Below are 16,083 nucleotides of genomic sequence, written 5' to 3' on the forward strand. Positions count from 1 at the left end.
AGATTGAATCACTTGGTTGTATAACAGGAAGTGATATAGTGTTACAGGTCAGTTTTACTTCAAGAACATATGGGCAAACTCATGGAAAAAGAGATCAGTTGTGTGCTTACCAGAGGCAGGTGGCAGGAGGAGGGGAAATTGACTGAAGAAGGGCAAAAGATACAAACAAAGGTCCTAAGATTAAAAAGCACTAGGGGTGTAATATACAACATGAAATATGAAAGTTGTTCAGAGAGTAAATTCTAAAAGTTCTCATCACAAAGAAAAAGTGTTTTTTTTTATATTTCTTAATTTTTGTTTCTGTATGAGGTGATGGAGCTTCACTGAACTTATTGCAATCGTCATTTCACGATGTAAATCAAGTCCTTATGCTGTTCACCTTAAACACATGCAGTGCTGTACGTCCAATACATCTCAATGAAAGAAAGAATAAATGGAAGGGAAAAAAAAATCTTTTGTCATTTGATTATACCACAGGGGCTCTTAGGGTAAACTTCAAAATCCCCAGAGAGGGCAAGTGATCTACTCAGAGCTGCACAGCACAGCCCATGCTCAGATTAGGGACTAGCATCACATACCACCAGAAGTACATCGTATGGAGACGCCAATGGGATGGGATCCCCTTCCTCTTCTGAGAGCCAGAATCCAGCACATCTGGGTCCTTCCACTTGAGCTGTGACCTGGACGCTGGGGACAAAGCTCTATTTAGCTCTCAGAAACGGCAGAACTGATGGCAGAGGCTGGGTAGGGGCTCCCTGGAGGCCTGTGAAGCCCCAGAAGGGTGAATGTCTCGAGATACCCTGCCCTTCATTTTTAGCCTAAAGGCCTGAGTATGAGTCAGTGCGTCCTATGGGTCTGCATTTAGCTGGTGGATTTGTCTTCCGGGACGTGGGTACTTGTCTCTGGAATCCACATGACCTTTAAGCTTACTGCTCCAAGCCTGCAGGAGATCCTGTGTCTAGTCCCAGAGCCCGAGGTATATGTTAATAAAACAGAAGTAAGTAAAGCATGCCTTACACTGCATACCCTTGCCCCTAGAACCTTCTCTCCCTCTTGGAAGGACAGGGAGTCCAGAACCTTTCCTGCTTTCTAGGCCAAGCCCTGAGGGGAGCTACTGTTCTCACTACTGGCAGAAGGCTGAGCACTAAAGAATTGATGCTTTCGAACTGTGGTGTTGGAGAAGACTCTTGCGAGTCCCTTGGACAGCAAGGAGAGCCAACCAGTCAATCCTAAAGGGAATCAATCCTGAATATTCATTGGAAGGACTGATGTTGAAGCTGAAGCTCCAGTACTTTGGCCAACTAATGCGAAGAAGTGACTCATTGGAAAAGGCCCTGATGCTGGGAAAGATTGAGGGCAGGAGGAGAAGGAGCGACCGAGGGTGAGATGGTTGGATGGCATCACCGACTCAATGGACATGAGTTTGAGCAAACTCCGGGAGATGGTGAAGGACAGTGAAGCCTGGCGTGCTGCAGTCCTTGGAGTCGCAAAGACTGAGTAACTAAACAGCAATGGGCAGAGTTCATCATCAGAGGCCAGAGCTGGGAGAGGCCAGGAGCGGATGAGCCCAGCCTGGCCCTGTGGCCATGCGAGTGGGCAGAAGTGTCTCTTCCTAGGGGAGGGGCAAGGGGCTTGACCTGTGGGTTGGTTCTCCTCACAGACCTACTTCCTGCTGCCTGCGTGGTGACAGGCAAGCATCGGGATTATAAAGGGCCACGCGTCATGATCATGCTCCTATTACAGCTTCAAAGTGTGTGTCTTAGCCAAGTACTGTGCACCAATCTGGCTCTGGGGCCTTTGGGACAGAATGCTCAGGAATGGGGACTCCCGATTATTTTTATTCTCTCATTAACTGAAGGTGGCTGTAAGTGCTTTGTATTGCAGGTCTGTGTTAAACTTTCTGTTTTAGTGAGTTCCATGGGGTCAATGATTCTTCTTTTTTTTTTTTTTAATAAGTTAGAACCTAGAGTTTCGTTTTTAATAAATATTTATTTATTTGGCTGCATTGGGTCTTAGTTGCAGCATGTGGGATCTCCAGTTGCGGCATATAGGTTTACCTGTTCCATAGCGTGTGGGGTCTTAGCCCCGTGACCAGGGAACGAACCCACATTCCCTGCATTGCAGGGGCAGATTCTTAATCACTGGACCAGGGAAGCCCCAGGGTCAGTCACTGTTCAGCCAAGGGCTGTGCCAGGCACTAGGGCTTGCCCTCCCACCCCATCCCTGGTTTCCTCCATCTAGAAGCTTGTTTGCTGGGTGGGACCTTTGCCGTTCCCATCGCACGCCCTGGAAGTTTCTTCTGTTTAAGAAGTCTGGAGATGCCCTTCTCTTCAGTTGTACCTATCTCTTAAAAATTCCAGGGACTTCCCTGGTGGTCCAGTGGTTAAGACTTCACCCTCCAAAGCAGGGGTCGATCCCAGGTCAGGGAGCTAAGATCCTACATGCTTTCTGGCCAAAACATAAAATAAAAACAGTGTTAAAACAAATTCAATAAAGACTTTAAAAATGGTTCACTTCAAAAAAATCTTAAAAAAAATTCCTGTGTACTAGGCAATTGGGTTTGTTGGTTTCTGATAAATTGAGATTTTCTTTTGATATTACAGAGTTTAATTACAGTATGTATTTTTAAAGTGTTTTTTAAATTATTTATTTAGGATGCACTGGCTCTACGTTGCTGTGCATGGGTTTTCTTGAGTTGCAATGTGAGGCTTCTCATTGCAGTGACTTCTCTTGTCACAGTCTCTAGGACTCTCGGGCTCTAGTAGTCACGGCACTCGGGCTTTAGTCGTTATGGCATATGGGCTTAGTTGCCCCATGGCATGAGGGATCTTCCTGGACCAGGGATCGAACCTGTGTCCCTTGCATTGGCAGGCAGATTCTTAACCACTGGACCACCAAAGATGTCCCACAGTGTATGTTTTTAAATACAGTGTTGGAGTTACCAAATCTCTCCATTAAAATGCCAGTCATATTAGAAAACTATTGGATCTCCGTAGAGGAAACCCCTGGCTTAGAATTTTGGGTTTGTCCTCAGGTTTGCATTGAATGGTTTCTTGACTGTACAGAAAACAATTTTCCTGTAATTTTATTAAGTGCTTTACCCATTGTCTTCCAATAGAAAGTACTACACTTTGAGGAAGGCTATTTGCTAATGAGAGAGGCCAGCTCCCTTTCGGTAATTTAGTAAATGCATGTAAAAGGGCTCAAATCAATGTGCCTGCTTAACTGGTGACACAGTCTCCAGCTATTTTTAGTTTAGTGACTTCTTTTGTGAAACCTATGGGTTAGTAGTCACTCCTGATACTTAAGCACAAGGTTCACACTTCCTCTCATAGGATGACTTTGCTCTTACTAGACACTTGTAGGACACCTTCTGAAATTGCAGCAGGATGAATGCATGAGCTTATGACTGTGGAAGAATATGGTTAAACAAAACTGTTATCACTTGGGTGAGTTTTCACAAAAAGGCAATTTCAAGCTCTTCATTTTGAACACAACTGAGAGTGAGGTTAACCTAAATGTATTTAATCATTTGGAAATCCCCTTCTCTTTACCAAATTGTGTGTGACTCAGAGCATTCCCTTCCCCTCATAGGACCTGATTTGTAAGGAACTAGCAATTGGATCTTCCTGCCACCACCCACAGCCCAGCACCATAGCCTGGTCCCAGGACGCCACAGCTGGTCCCTGGTTTGATCTGCTGAAGGAAAGGGCCTGGGTACTCGATGCTTAGTGTTCAGAAGTCAATCAGTTAATTAATCAACGTGTCTTGGCATATCTGGAAAATACAATTACCCCTGTCATTGCCAGGGTTCTCCATCAATTTGGGGCGTGAGGTGATGGCAGTGGTGAGAGGCAGAATTTCAAAACCAGGTTACCCTGAAGGCTCAGTCCATGGGAGTCTCCTTGGGAGGAGGACACACAGGATTGGAACAGCCTGGCTGTGCTGAGAGGTGGTTCTCTGTGCTGCTGGCCAAGGCACTGACCTAGAGAATTGAAATCTCACTGTGAGATCAGAATGGGGCCGAAATCAGCTCAGGTTATCAAGCGTGCACACGTCTGGGTTGACTAGGACATACTTCAGAACCTTCCGTCTCAGCCCCGAGTCACTGAGCACTTAGCAAGTGCAGAGAAACAGCTCTTGAGGGGTGTCCAGGCTTTGTTCCAGCAAATCTGCTCTGGGCTTGTTCCTCCCCTTCTGTGTGACTGTGTGTGGTGTGTACAACAGCCCCAATTTCCTTAGTTAAGTGGCAGATAAAGTAGGGAGAAACTGGCCCTTTTCCTCCTGCTTTCTCCCCAAATATGTCATGTTGCCTCCATTTAGAGTTGACTACTTTTATCTAAGGGCTTCCCAGGTGGCCCAGTGGTAAAGAATCTGCCTGCCAGTGCAGGAGACGAGGTTTGATCCCTGATCCAGGAAGATCCCCTGGAGAAGGAAATGGCAATGCACTCCAGTATTCTTGCCTGGGAAATCCCATGAACAGAGGAGCCTGGCGGGCTCCAGTCCACGGGGTCACAAAGAGTTGGACATGACTTAGCGACTGAACAACTTTTCTCTAAGTTGTCACCAAAAGGTGGACAGATTAGAATGACCTGACCACCATGTGATATGGCCCTTGCCTTCTCCTATACTACTCACAGGGCCTTCTGGAGGAAGCAAGCCTGCCCCAGGCTTACTGTGCTGGCGTGGGGTTTTATTTCAAGGCGTTGAACAGGTTTGCTATGAAAATCGAGCAAGAGTAGATTTACAGGCAGGAAGGAGGTGCAGTTGGAGGAATGGTCTCCGTGGGAAAGGAGGGGTCCCTTGGCAGGAGAGAGGGTGTATGTGTCAGAAGCAGAGGTCCAGGCTGTGGACTGCCAGACCCTTTCAGCATAAACGAAAATGCACCTTGGAACTGTTCATGAACCTTGGTGATGAACATTTACTATCCAGTGATTTATTAAGTGTGTAACATGATTCTGCATTAGAAGAATCGAAAGTGTGTCCTGGGAGTAATCTGAAACTTGTTGGAAGAGCCCAGGCAGTGGATCCACTAGTTATTTCATTGTTGATGAGGCCTCTGTGTCAGTTGGGAAAAGGGCATCTTTTGTGGTACTTGCTACCTGTCAGATTAGTGTTTACTAAGGCAAGATGGAGGAGAGTTTAATGGTGGTGATGGGGTAGCTAATATTTGGGGTTCACTTACTGTATACTGACTTTCCTGGTGGCTCAGTTGGTAAAGAATCCACCTGCCCATGCAGGAGACCCAAATTCAATCCCTGGGTCTGCAAAATCCCCCGGAGAAGGAAATGGCAACTCACTCCGGTATTCTTGCCTGGGAAATGCCATGGACAGAGGAGCCTGGTGGGCTACAGTCCATGGGGTTGCAAAGAGATGGACACTACTGACACTTAACTTACTGCATGTCAGGGATTGATTTAAAATTAACACCTTCGGTTTGCAGACAAGGCCCACAGGAGGTAAGAAATGTGGCCCAAAGACAAATACCAGACCTGGGTGGGGTCAGGGTTTGACACTGGGTCACCTTACTCCAGGGAATGAACCTAAGCATTATCTACTTCAACTAGATTGGATTTGAAAGAGAGAAATCCTTTAAGAGTTTGGTTTCGTTCTCCTTGAGGTGTATTTGACGCAGGACTCATGTCTGTGTTGAAGTTTGCTTGTCAGGTCCTTTGGATGGCAAGGAAAAGGGGGCCCTCCGTTCCCAGCCTGTGATATTTCGTCTCTGGGCTCCCTCACTTCACTTCCCTAGAACAGGAGAGGAAAGGATGGTCCTAACAGCTGAATCTCAGAGGCAATGAGGCCAAGCCAGTGAACACTTGGGCCCAGAGTGCAATTTGTCGTGTGCTATGCAAGTAGCCTGGGAGTATCGTGTTGTTAGCTGATTATGGTTAGTATCAGTTGGAACTTGTCTGGGTGACTTTGGAAAGAGTGTGGCAATGGTTCTCGTCAACCGCTTGAGGACAGGGGTATGGAACAGTTGAGTCATGAGAGGTGCTTTGGATCTGTTCTGTCATAGTTCTGGAGGTTAGATGTCTTAAATCAGGTGTCAGCAAGGTTCTTTTTTAAATGAGTTTTTATTTTTTTAGACCCATGCAGCAAGTGGGATCTTAGTTCCCTGACCAGGAATCGAACCTGTGGCCACTGCATTAGAAGTGTGGAGTCCTAACCACTGGACAACCACTTCCTTGTTGCAAGGTTCTGAGAGCCGGCCGGGTTTTTCTTGAGAGCTCTGAGGGAAATCTGTTCCTTCTGCCCCTCTCCTAGCTTCTGGGGATTGCTAGCAATCCTTGGTGTTCTTGGTTCAGAGAGGCATGACCCTCGTCTCTACATCCATCTTCATTCACATGGCCTGTCCTCTGTGTCCAGATGTCTCTCTTCTTTCATGGAAACCAATTGTGGGGTTAAGGGTCACTTGAACCAGTGTGACTGCACTTTAACTTGATCATATCTGCAAAGACCCTATATTCAAATAAGGTCGCATTCATAGTTCCCTGGTGGACGTGGATTTGGGGAAACAGTGTTCACCCCATTATTACCAGCCATTGAGTCTTCTACGTGTGCAGTCTCTGCTTGGTGTTTTTCTCCTTTTCTTCAGTGTAAGTTTTAGGTTTTTAGTAAACATTAGTATTCCAAGGCTGAAACCCCAGTCATGTAGTTGGAATGAATAGGATGGAATTATTGGTGTAAATGGCACAGCTGAAAATATATTACTGTTTGACTTATTTGCAGGAAGAACAGAGGCCCTGAGGGTTGTTAGTTCTTATGAGTTTTATTGTTTAATGGTCCACAAAGTAGACTGGAAAACAGGGCTGTCTCCTGTTACCGAGCACAGAGAGAGTGTTTCCTGTGCTCTGAAGCCAAGGACTGCAACTCTGTCCCTCAGAATCTCAGAAATTTTGAGCTGAGAGAGACCGTTGGCATCATCAACTTCTAATCTAGTCTTCTCCTTTTACAAATGAGTTCTTTAGGGCCCAGCAAGGTTAAGTGACCTCTTCAAGGTCACCAGCTAAGAAGGGGCAGAGCAAGCACAAGGACCAGGTCCCAGACATCTCTCCTGGAATCTGTGCCTCCATCTGAAAATAATGCCCTTCGTCACGGGGGAGCAGTGAGAAGCCCAGGCCCTCGCACCGGTGGAGATGGAGGTGCCCAAGCGTGTCTTAGAGACCAAGGACGATACTGAAAGTTCTTTTCCTGTTGAGCCTTTGGCAACACCTCGGATTACTTTTTAAATGTTAAGATGACAGATGGAATTTTAACTATCAGTTACAGCACCAAAATCCCACTCATAAAAAGACCGTGTTACGGGACCTCCCTAACAGTCCAGTGGTTAGGACACCAAGCTTCCACTGCAGGGGGCATGGGTTCCATCCCTGGTCAGGAAACTAAGATCCTAGATGATGTGTGGCCCAGCCAAAAAAAAAAAAAAAAAAAAAGACTGTGCTGGGAGCAGAGAAATGTGGGGGTTGGAATGGAAGAAGCACTGATCAGGTACACCGTAGGTGGGGTGGGGAAGGGAAAATGTCTGCTTTCCACCTAATGCATACTCAGCCCTAGGCTGCCAGAGGCCCATTTTAACTGAATTTCACTTGCCCAGGAAGGGAGAGGAAACACACAAAGAGTACGTATGTGCTTAGTCGTATCCTACTCTTTGTGAGCCCATGGACTGTAGCCCACCAGGCTCCTCTGTCCATGGGATTTCCCAGGCAAGAATACTGGAGTAGGTTGTCATGTCCTCCTCCAGGGGATCTTCCCAACCCAGAGATTGAACCCATGTCTCCTGTGTCTCCTGCATTGCAGGCCAGTTCTTTACCCACTGAGCCATCGGGGAAGCCACCAAAAGTTCAATAGAAGCTAAGTTTGTTATGGCTGTAACAAGTGCAGAATATTAATTTTTAGTGGCAGGTCGAACTTAGAAAGAAGACCATAAAATAAAATGCAGTAAGAGAAATGCACATGAATATCAAAGAGTCAGTCCACACCTGCCAGTTAATTCCTGGTTTAACGTATATAGTGCGCATGTACGCATGCACACGTGAAGAATCTCCCTCACACAGACTCACACACACACTTCTTCTGAATCCACACTTCACTCACGCCCAGTTCTAATTCTAGCTGCGCCGTAAGTCCTTTCCCCACGTTTTTTTTTCCCTGGACTACTTATTCTTGTCCCCAAGTTTCTAAAGTCAGTGTAGCGCTAACACAAACTTCTTTTCCCCCCAGCTAAAATGAGAATTCTATTTGATTGTGGTTCTACACAATGCTTAGCACAGTTCCAGGCACACTGTACGTAGGTCATCAGGTCTTTAAGCCCCCTGAAGTTCAAGGAAGGTGGCCCTAGCCATCTACAGTAGAACCACCCTGCTTCTCCGAGCTTCAGCTCAAGGCTCCACATTTGGACCATAATAATTAGAAACCTCTCATAGGATTGCCTTCAGGAATTAAATCCAATTTTAAACCCTTAGTGTTTTTCAAGGGTTGAGGAAATTAATTCTCTACTGCATTTGCTATTAAAAAATCTTGTAGGAGGACATTGCCTGTCACATTACTCAAGGTCCCCTTATGTAAAGTCTCGAAGAATTTTTTTTTTTTTTTTAATAAATTTGTGCCAGAAAAATCCCTCTTTTCTCTGAGTGTCTTCCTGGGAGGTAAGAAGAGTGTAACACATGTTATCTCTGCGTTTTGGAGACTCTCAAGTCTGGCTAGGTTTCCCTTTTCCCCCTGGCAGTCAGAAAGCTCAGATATAGTTTAGACTTAGTCACATGCTTAGTTTTATATATCTTGACGTAGGTATTTTCCTTGTTCAGAGTTTCTTTTCTTTTTAGATTTTGTTCATTGCCATTTTGAAGATATTTTTGGTAATAAAAAAATTGTAGTCATTATGAATTTTGGAAAAGAGAAAGAAAAGTTTGCCTGTGTTCTAATAATAACCCAGCCAGGGCAACATCCATGAAGATTTAGGGAGATAGTAATTCCTCCTGTGTAATTAGAAATTACAGACTCTGAGAGTCTAGAAATAACAGCGGTTGAAATGTGCAAGGGTTTATTCTCTCGCAGAAAAGAAATCCTGAGATAGGCAGTCTAGGTCTGACACGGTGGCTCCATGGAATCATCATGGACCCCGAGCCTCTGTCTTTCTCCTCTCCTGTCCTCTCAGTGTGGCTCCTAGAGTGACCTCATGGTCCCTTCATGGCCCAAGATGGCTGTTGGAGTTGCAGCCCTCTTGCCTGCATTCCAGGGAGGCAGGGAGGGAAAAGGGCAGAACAGTTAATGCCTTTTTAGGTGTCTCCCCAGAAAGCAGACCAGCCCCTTCAGAACAGGCCCACATTTAGTCACGTGGACTCTCCTGTCTGCACCAGAGGCTGGGATCTGTAGTTGGTTTTTTCTAGCTAGCCATGTTTTCTAGGTTTCTGTTCCAAAGAAAGCAGAGACTTCTTTTGTTCTTTTTTCTTCCGGGCACTCCACAGGGCATATGGGATCTTAGTTCCCTGACCAGGGATCGAACCTGTGTCCCCTGCTTTAGAAGCATAGAGTCTTAACCACTGGACTGACAGGGAAGTCCTGGGACTTCTTACTGGGAAGCACTCAGCAGTTAACTGCATTTCTGAATCTTTCTCTGTGGACGTCTATCCAGTATTCACTTGAAGCTATCTCAAATAGTTTGTGGAAAGAGTAAAACTGCAGGAGGTTTCCCTGGTGGTCAAATGACTAAGACTCTGTGCTCCTGATGCAGGAGGCTTGGGTTCAATCCCTGATAAGGGAACTAGATCCCACATACTACAATTAAGAGTTCACATGTCCCAACTAAGGGTTCTTTTGCCTTAACTAAAGATCCTACATTAAAAAAAAAAAAAATCCCACATGCCACAACTAAAACCCAGCACAGCCAAATAAATCAATAAAAATAAAATACTAAAAAATAAGTAAGAAGTTGATAGATGACTTCTAAAATTTAAAAAAAAGAGTAAAGGTATAAATAAACATCAGTGTAAATATCAATAAATAAGATGTATTGCATCTTGTTATTTGCTACTTTGCCTTTCCATAATTTTTTTGTATTAACTTATCATTTATACATATACTGATTGGAGAAGGAAATGGCAACCCACTCCAGTATTCTTGCCTGGAGAATCCCATGGGCAGAGGAGCCTGGTGGGCTACAGTTCATGGGGTCGCAAAGAGTCAGACAGGACTGAGCGACTTCACTTTCACTTTCATACATATACTGATAGTGTATATTTTGAATATTCAATCAGCATAGACTTATTCAAGGCTAGTAGGGACCTTGGTCTTCCCTGGTGGCTCAGTGGTAAAGACTCTGCCTGCCAGTGCAAGAAATGAGAGTTCAATCCCTGGATGAGGAAGATCCCCTGGAGAAGGAAATGGCAACCTACTCCAGTATTCTTGCCTGGAGAATCCCATGGACAGAGGAGCCTGGTGAGGGCTACAGTCCTTAGCATCGCAAAGAACTGGACATGACTCAGCGACTAAACAACAACAACCCTTTCCCCAAGGGTTGCACATTCGGATGCCTATAGCGACCATTCAGGTACCATCAGTGATTAAGGAGGTCAGAGATCATTGCTGAGGACCATATGGGGACGGTGGCCACCTGGAGAGAGCACAATCTGTCTAGAGGGTCAGCCCTGCTCAGCTCCATTCATTGCTGCCATGTGAGAATGCTGGATCAGTTTCCCAAACCTTCGGATTTTTTTTTTCTTCTCAAGAGAAACCAGAGATTCCGATTTTTATCTGCAATCTCCTGGTGTTTATAACTTGGCAGCTAATAAATACAATTAAAAAAATGCCAACCAAATGCAATGCCATCCCATGGGTTGCCAGTTTAAGATCTCTGATCTGGCACATCCCTTTTTTTTTAGTGGACAGCCAAGCCCTGGAAAGGTCAGGTGGCTTGTGATGTGGCTGGAGACATGCTCCTTAGTACCCTGCCCCTACCCCCCAACAAAGCCTGGTCCTCTGTGTCTAATTTGTCTCAGAATAGGAAAAAATAAAAAATTTGAATTTGAGCAAGGCTACTCTGAAGGTTAATTGAATCTCCCCTCCAACTGGCTTTCATTTTCTTTTTAAATCATTTGGGTGTGATGGAATCAGAAAAAAACTGGGCTTGAATCCCAGCTCTACTATGTTACAGCTTCATGATTTTTGCAGGCTCTTGGTGTCTCATTTGTGTTTTCCTCTACCATCCACTTTCTTTCTTGTTTCTCTTTTTCTTACTTTTCCTCTTTTCAAGTAGCACAGCGTGGTGGTTAAAAGCACGTTCTTTGGAGCCTGATATGTATCTTGGTTTCTCTATCTACTACCTGTGTGACCTTGGGCAAGTCACTCAAGTTTTCTATGGCTCAGTTTCCTCATCTGTTGTCGTTGTTCAGTCACTCAGTCGTGTCTGACTCTTTGCAACCTCATGGACTGTAGCATGCCAGGCTTCCCTGTCTTTTACTATCTCCCAGAGTTGGCTCGAACTCATGTCCATTGTGGAGAAGGCAATGGCACCCCACTCCAGTACTCTTGCCTGGAAAACCCGTGGACAAAGGAGCCTGGTAGGCTGCAGTCCATGGGGTCGCTAAGAGTCGGACACGACTGAGCGACTTCACTTTCACTTTTCACTTTCATGCATTGGAGAAGGAAATGGCAACCCGCTCCAGTGCTCTTGCCTGGAGAATCCCAGGGACGGGGGAGCTTGGTGGGCTGTCATCTCTGGGGTTGCACAGAGTTGGACATGACTGAAGTGACTTAGCAGCAGCAGCAGCATGTCCACTGAGTTGATGATGCCATCCAACCATCTCCTCTGTTGCCCGCTTCTCCTGCCTTCAATCTTTCCCAGCATCAGGGTCTTTTCCAGTGAGTCAGCTCTTCCCATCAGATGGCCAAAGTGTTGGAGCTTCAGCTTCAGCATCAGTCCTTCCAATGAATATTCAGGGTTGATTTCCTTTAGGATTGACTGGTTTGATCTCCTTGCAGTCCAAGGGACTCTGAAGAGTCTTCTCATCTGTAAAATGGAATAATAATAGTACCTACCTCAGAGGTACTCTTAAAAGCATTAGGACGCATTTTACATGAAATATAAGGGGAGCTCGGCACCTAGATGGTGCTCTGTAAACACTGCTGTCTCTCCCTCTCCCTGTTTCTCTTTTTGTTTGCTGCTTTGGAAGCCATGGGTCTTTAACCCAGAGGGCCTGGCTCTGGTTCCCCATCTCACGGTGAGCGTTTCAGCCCTGGATGGCCCAGCACAGCCAGCCTCCAGCCCGCAGTGTGGCCCAGATCTGGCAGGTGTTATGGCTCCCCACTCGTTACTTTCAGTTCTGTTCCATTTCTGGAACTGCGTTTTTGAGCCCATCTGTGCCCTTTTACTTTTCTCAGCTCCTATTTTTTCTGTCGTTTCCGTATATTTGGAAGAGATGAAACAAGTCAGCTGCCTGCTATCTCGACCTAAACCCGGCTAAATTATTTCATCAGTCACACAGAGATGATCCTTGTCATCGTCGGGTATCTCTGAAAATGATGTTATGAGATAAAGGACAAAAGCAGCTTGAGTTTACATTAGCCAGAGTTGTGAACGCAGCAGATAACTTGTCCTGGAAACCACAGAGCCCGCCAGTCTGGATTCACCAAGATCTCCCCCAGCAGGTCTGGCCAAGAGTGTGTCACATATGTTAATTAAAGAAATCGTTTTTGGGTTTTTTTTCCTAACGATTTTAAATGCAGAAAAACTTAGACTATGCTTATATTTCAATTAAATTGCTTCTTTCTCAACCTGTAAAATGTCACTATCCAATCTTTTCAGCTTTTAGGTTAAATCGAATAAGAGATCTGACCTGACCGGCCCAGCTGTTCAACTCTTCTTCAAGATCAATTTGTATTCGCAGCAGAGAGGAACTGGTGACGTAGGTATGTATTGGCGAAACTCTTATTTTTGCCTCTTCTCCCTACCTTCCCAACATTCGTAAGTGGTGAGTGAAAGTGGGGGTGGAGGGACTTATTTTATGTTTTTAATTCAATGTGTCTACTCTAGATCAGCCAGAAAACTGGTCAAGCGACCCAGTGCCACCTTCTCCTCTCTTTGCGATTAAGAGGACAAGGAGGATGTCTATTTCAGTTTCATATCACCAGCATCATGCCAGAAAAACTGGAAATCCTCCTAGATTTTGGTTTCGGCCCCCCACTCACTACACTTAAAAGTCTCTATGAAAATTAAGACAACACTATTTCAATCAACTATACTTCAGTAAATAGCAAGCCATGTCATCTTGGATATTTGTTTCGAGTTGGTTTGACTGGCAGGTGGCAGGGTTTTGGAGATGTGAGGGACAAGGACACAGGTGGGACCACCAGAGCAACTCTGAGTGTGGTGCTGTGTGCTTGTTTAGGTCACAGGCCCCCTGGAGAATCTGATCTTATCTGCAAGCCCTCTTCCCAGAAAACTGTACCAACACGCACACTTTCACACATAATTCCAGGAAGTTCCCAGAAACCCATAGGGGACCTACGGACCCCAAGTTAAAAGAATCCTTGTTTTAAAGGTTTGGGGAACAGCTTTTGAGAGACATGACCCCAGAAGTTAAGTTTTAAGGAAACCGTCAGCTCATAAAAGGTCAAAGGTTGATGCAGCTAAAAAGTATATTCTGAGGTCTAGCCTTGATTCTAAACCAGATAAATTTAAAAAAAGTATTTTCTTGCCCTGATGGTGAGTTAAGGAACTGGGTTCTTTTTTCTTCAGTTGGACTATAGTTGATTTACAGCGTCGTGTTAGTTTCCCGTGTACAGCAAAGTGATTCTGTTATACGTATACATACATTCTTTTTTAGATTCTTTTCTCATATAGGTTGTCACAGAATGTTGAGTCGTGTTCCCTGTGCTATACAGTATGTCCTTGTTGGTTATCTTTATATATATAGTGTGTGTGTGTGTGTGTTTATCCCAAGTTCCTCATTTATCCCTCCCCCACTCACATTTCCTGTTTGGTAACCATCAGTTTGTTTTCAATATCTTTAAGTCTGCTTCTGTTTTGTAAATAAGTTTATCTGTTTCTTTTTTAAAATTACATCCCACATATGAGTGATATCATATTTGTGGGATCTTTTGATTGCCTTTCCTCACTCAGTTGGAGCCCCTGCCAGAGATGGTCTGCCCTGTATTTGCCACAGATGCCTCGATTTTAGCAAAGGACTTCAAGATCTCTCTGGCCTGACCGTCGGTCTCAGATGAGTTCGTTTGGTTCTGCCCCAAACACATTTTTGAGAGATTGTTTCGTCCTGCCTCTTTTCTCTGTACCGCTGGCCACTGGGGTTGTCCTGCTGTTTTCAGCAGAGACTACTTAAAACCATTCCAGGGGAAGCTGTTGCCATAGCGACCTTGGCTGCCAGGAGTTACCATTTTCTTCTTTTTGTTAGCTTGTGGTTTCCCTGATTTTGAAGGTAACAGCTGATGTTCTGATTTCCTGCAGTGCAGCGAGGAAAAGACTGGATTTTTGTTATTGTTGTTGATGTCTGTTTTTTTAAAAGTTTAGAGGGATGTATGTGAGTGTGTGTGTGTGTGTTTTGTGTACAAGATAAAGCTACCTGAAAAGATGAAAAACTAGATATTCGTGTATATTTTCCATACTCCAGTTTTAAATTTTGGTCTAGCAGTTGAACGGTGGTCCACTTTTAGCCCGATTTTGGAGACTAATGACTGTAAGCAGTTGCCTTCAGTAGGGGGAAAAAGTGACCAAGTTCCATTTCACATTGCCCGCGACTCCCAGGTGTAAAGACCTCTGCGAGCTGGGCTTAGTCTGAACTTGACTCCAGTGCCAGGACTGCCTCCAAGGGAGCAGGTGGCTGAATCAGGCTCTTCCTGCTCTGGAAACAAAGGTGGGGCCCACAGGCATGACAGCCACACCTGGTGGCCACAGCAGTCCCATCTCACGTCTGTCCAAGGCTGTAAACACGACACCTGATGCCCGGCCAGGGTACCAGGTGCAGGTGAAGTCAGGAAGTCAAGGCTGCCTGGTAACAGAAATCAAAGCTAGTCTCCTGGTCCCCTTGTGCCTTTCCAGCTGGACTTCTTTCTCCTGCTCTCATCAGGTTTTATTTATTTTTTTTACACTTTTGGTCCTGCCACACTGCATGTGGGATCTTAGTTCCTAGATCAGGGAGGTTGGACCTGCACTGCCTATGTGCAGATCAGATCAGATCAGATCAGTCGCTCAGTTGTGTCCGACTCTTTGTGACCCCATGAATCGCAGCACGCCAGGCCTCCCTGTCCATCACCAACTCCCGGAGTTCACTCAGACTCACGTCCATCGAGTCAGTGATGCCATCCAGCCATCTCATCCTCTGTCGTCCCCTTCTCCTCCTGCCCCCAATCCCTCCCAGCATCAGGGTCTTTTCCAATGAGTCAACTCTTTGCATGAGGTGGCCAAAGTACTGGAGTTTCAGCTTTAGTATCATTCCTTCCAAAGAAATCCCAGGGCTGATCTCCTTTAGGATGGACTGGTTGGATCTCCTTGCAGTCCAAGGGACTCTCAAGAGTCTTCTCCAACACCACAGTTCAAAAGCATCAATTCTTCGGCGCTCAGCCTTCTTCACAGTCCAACTCTCACATCCATACATGACCATAGGAAAAACCATAGCCTTGACTAGACGAACCTTTGTTGGCAAAGTAATGTCTCTGCTTTTGAATATGCTATCTACGTTGGTCATAACTTTCCTTCCAAGGAGTAAGCGTCTTTTACTTTCATGGCTGCAGTCACCATCTGCAGTGATTTTGGAGCCCAGAAAAATAAAGTCTGACACTGTTTCCACTGTTTCCCCATCCATTTCCCATGAAGTGGTGGGACCAGATGCCATGATCTTGGTTTTCTGAATGTTGAGCTTTAAGCCAACTTTTTCACTCTCCACTTTCACTTTCATCAAGAGGCTTTTGAGTCCCTCTTCACTTTCTGCCATAAGGGTGGTGTCATCTGCATATCTGAGGTTATTGATATTTCTCCCGGCAATCTTGATTCCAGCTTGTGTTTCTTCCAGTCCAGCGTTTCTCATGATGTACTCTGCATATAAATTAAATAAACAGGGTGACAATATACAG

At 45.3% G+C, this 16,083-nt stretch overlaps 1 protein-coding gene across 1 annotated transcript in view; it reads left to right on the top strand.

Moving 5' to 3' along the window:
- The window catches only part of ABHD2 (abhydrolase domain containing 2, acylglycerol lipase), a 114,168-nt gene that overhangs the window by 14,188 nt on the left and 83,897 nt on the right, over positions 1–16,083 (top strand). The window contains exon 2 of the mRNA XM_005910196.2: positions 12,803–12,906. The gene's annotated coding sequence lies outside the window, so the exon portion shown is untranslated. The remainder of the gene's footprint in view (positions 1–12,802; positions 12,907–16,083) is intronic.

The sequence above is a fragment of the Bos mutus genome, chromosome 21 (assembly GCF_027580195.1).
Source record: "Bos mutus isolate GX-2022 chromosome 21, NWIPB_WYAK_1.1, whole genome shotgun sequence".
In the NCBI taxonomy this organism is placed as follows: Eukaryota; Metazoa; Chordata; class Mammalia; order Artiodactyla; family Bovidae; genus Bos; species Bos mutus.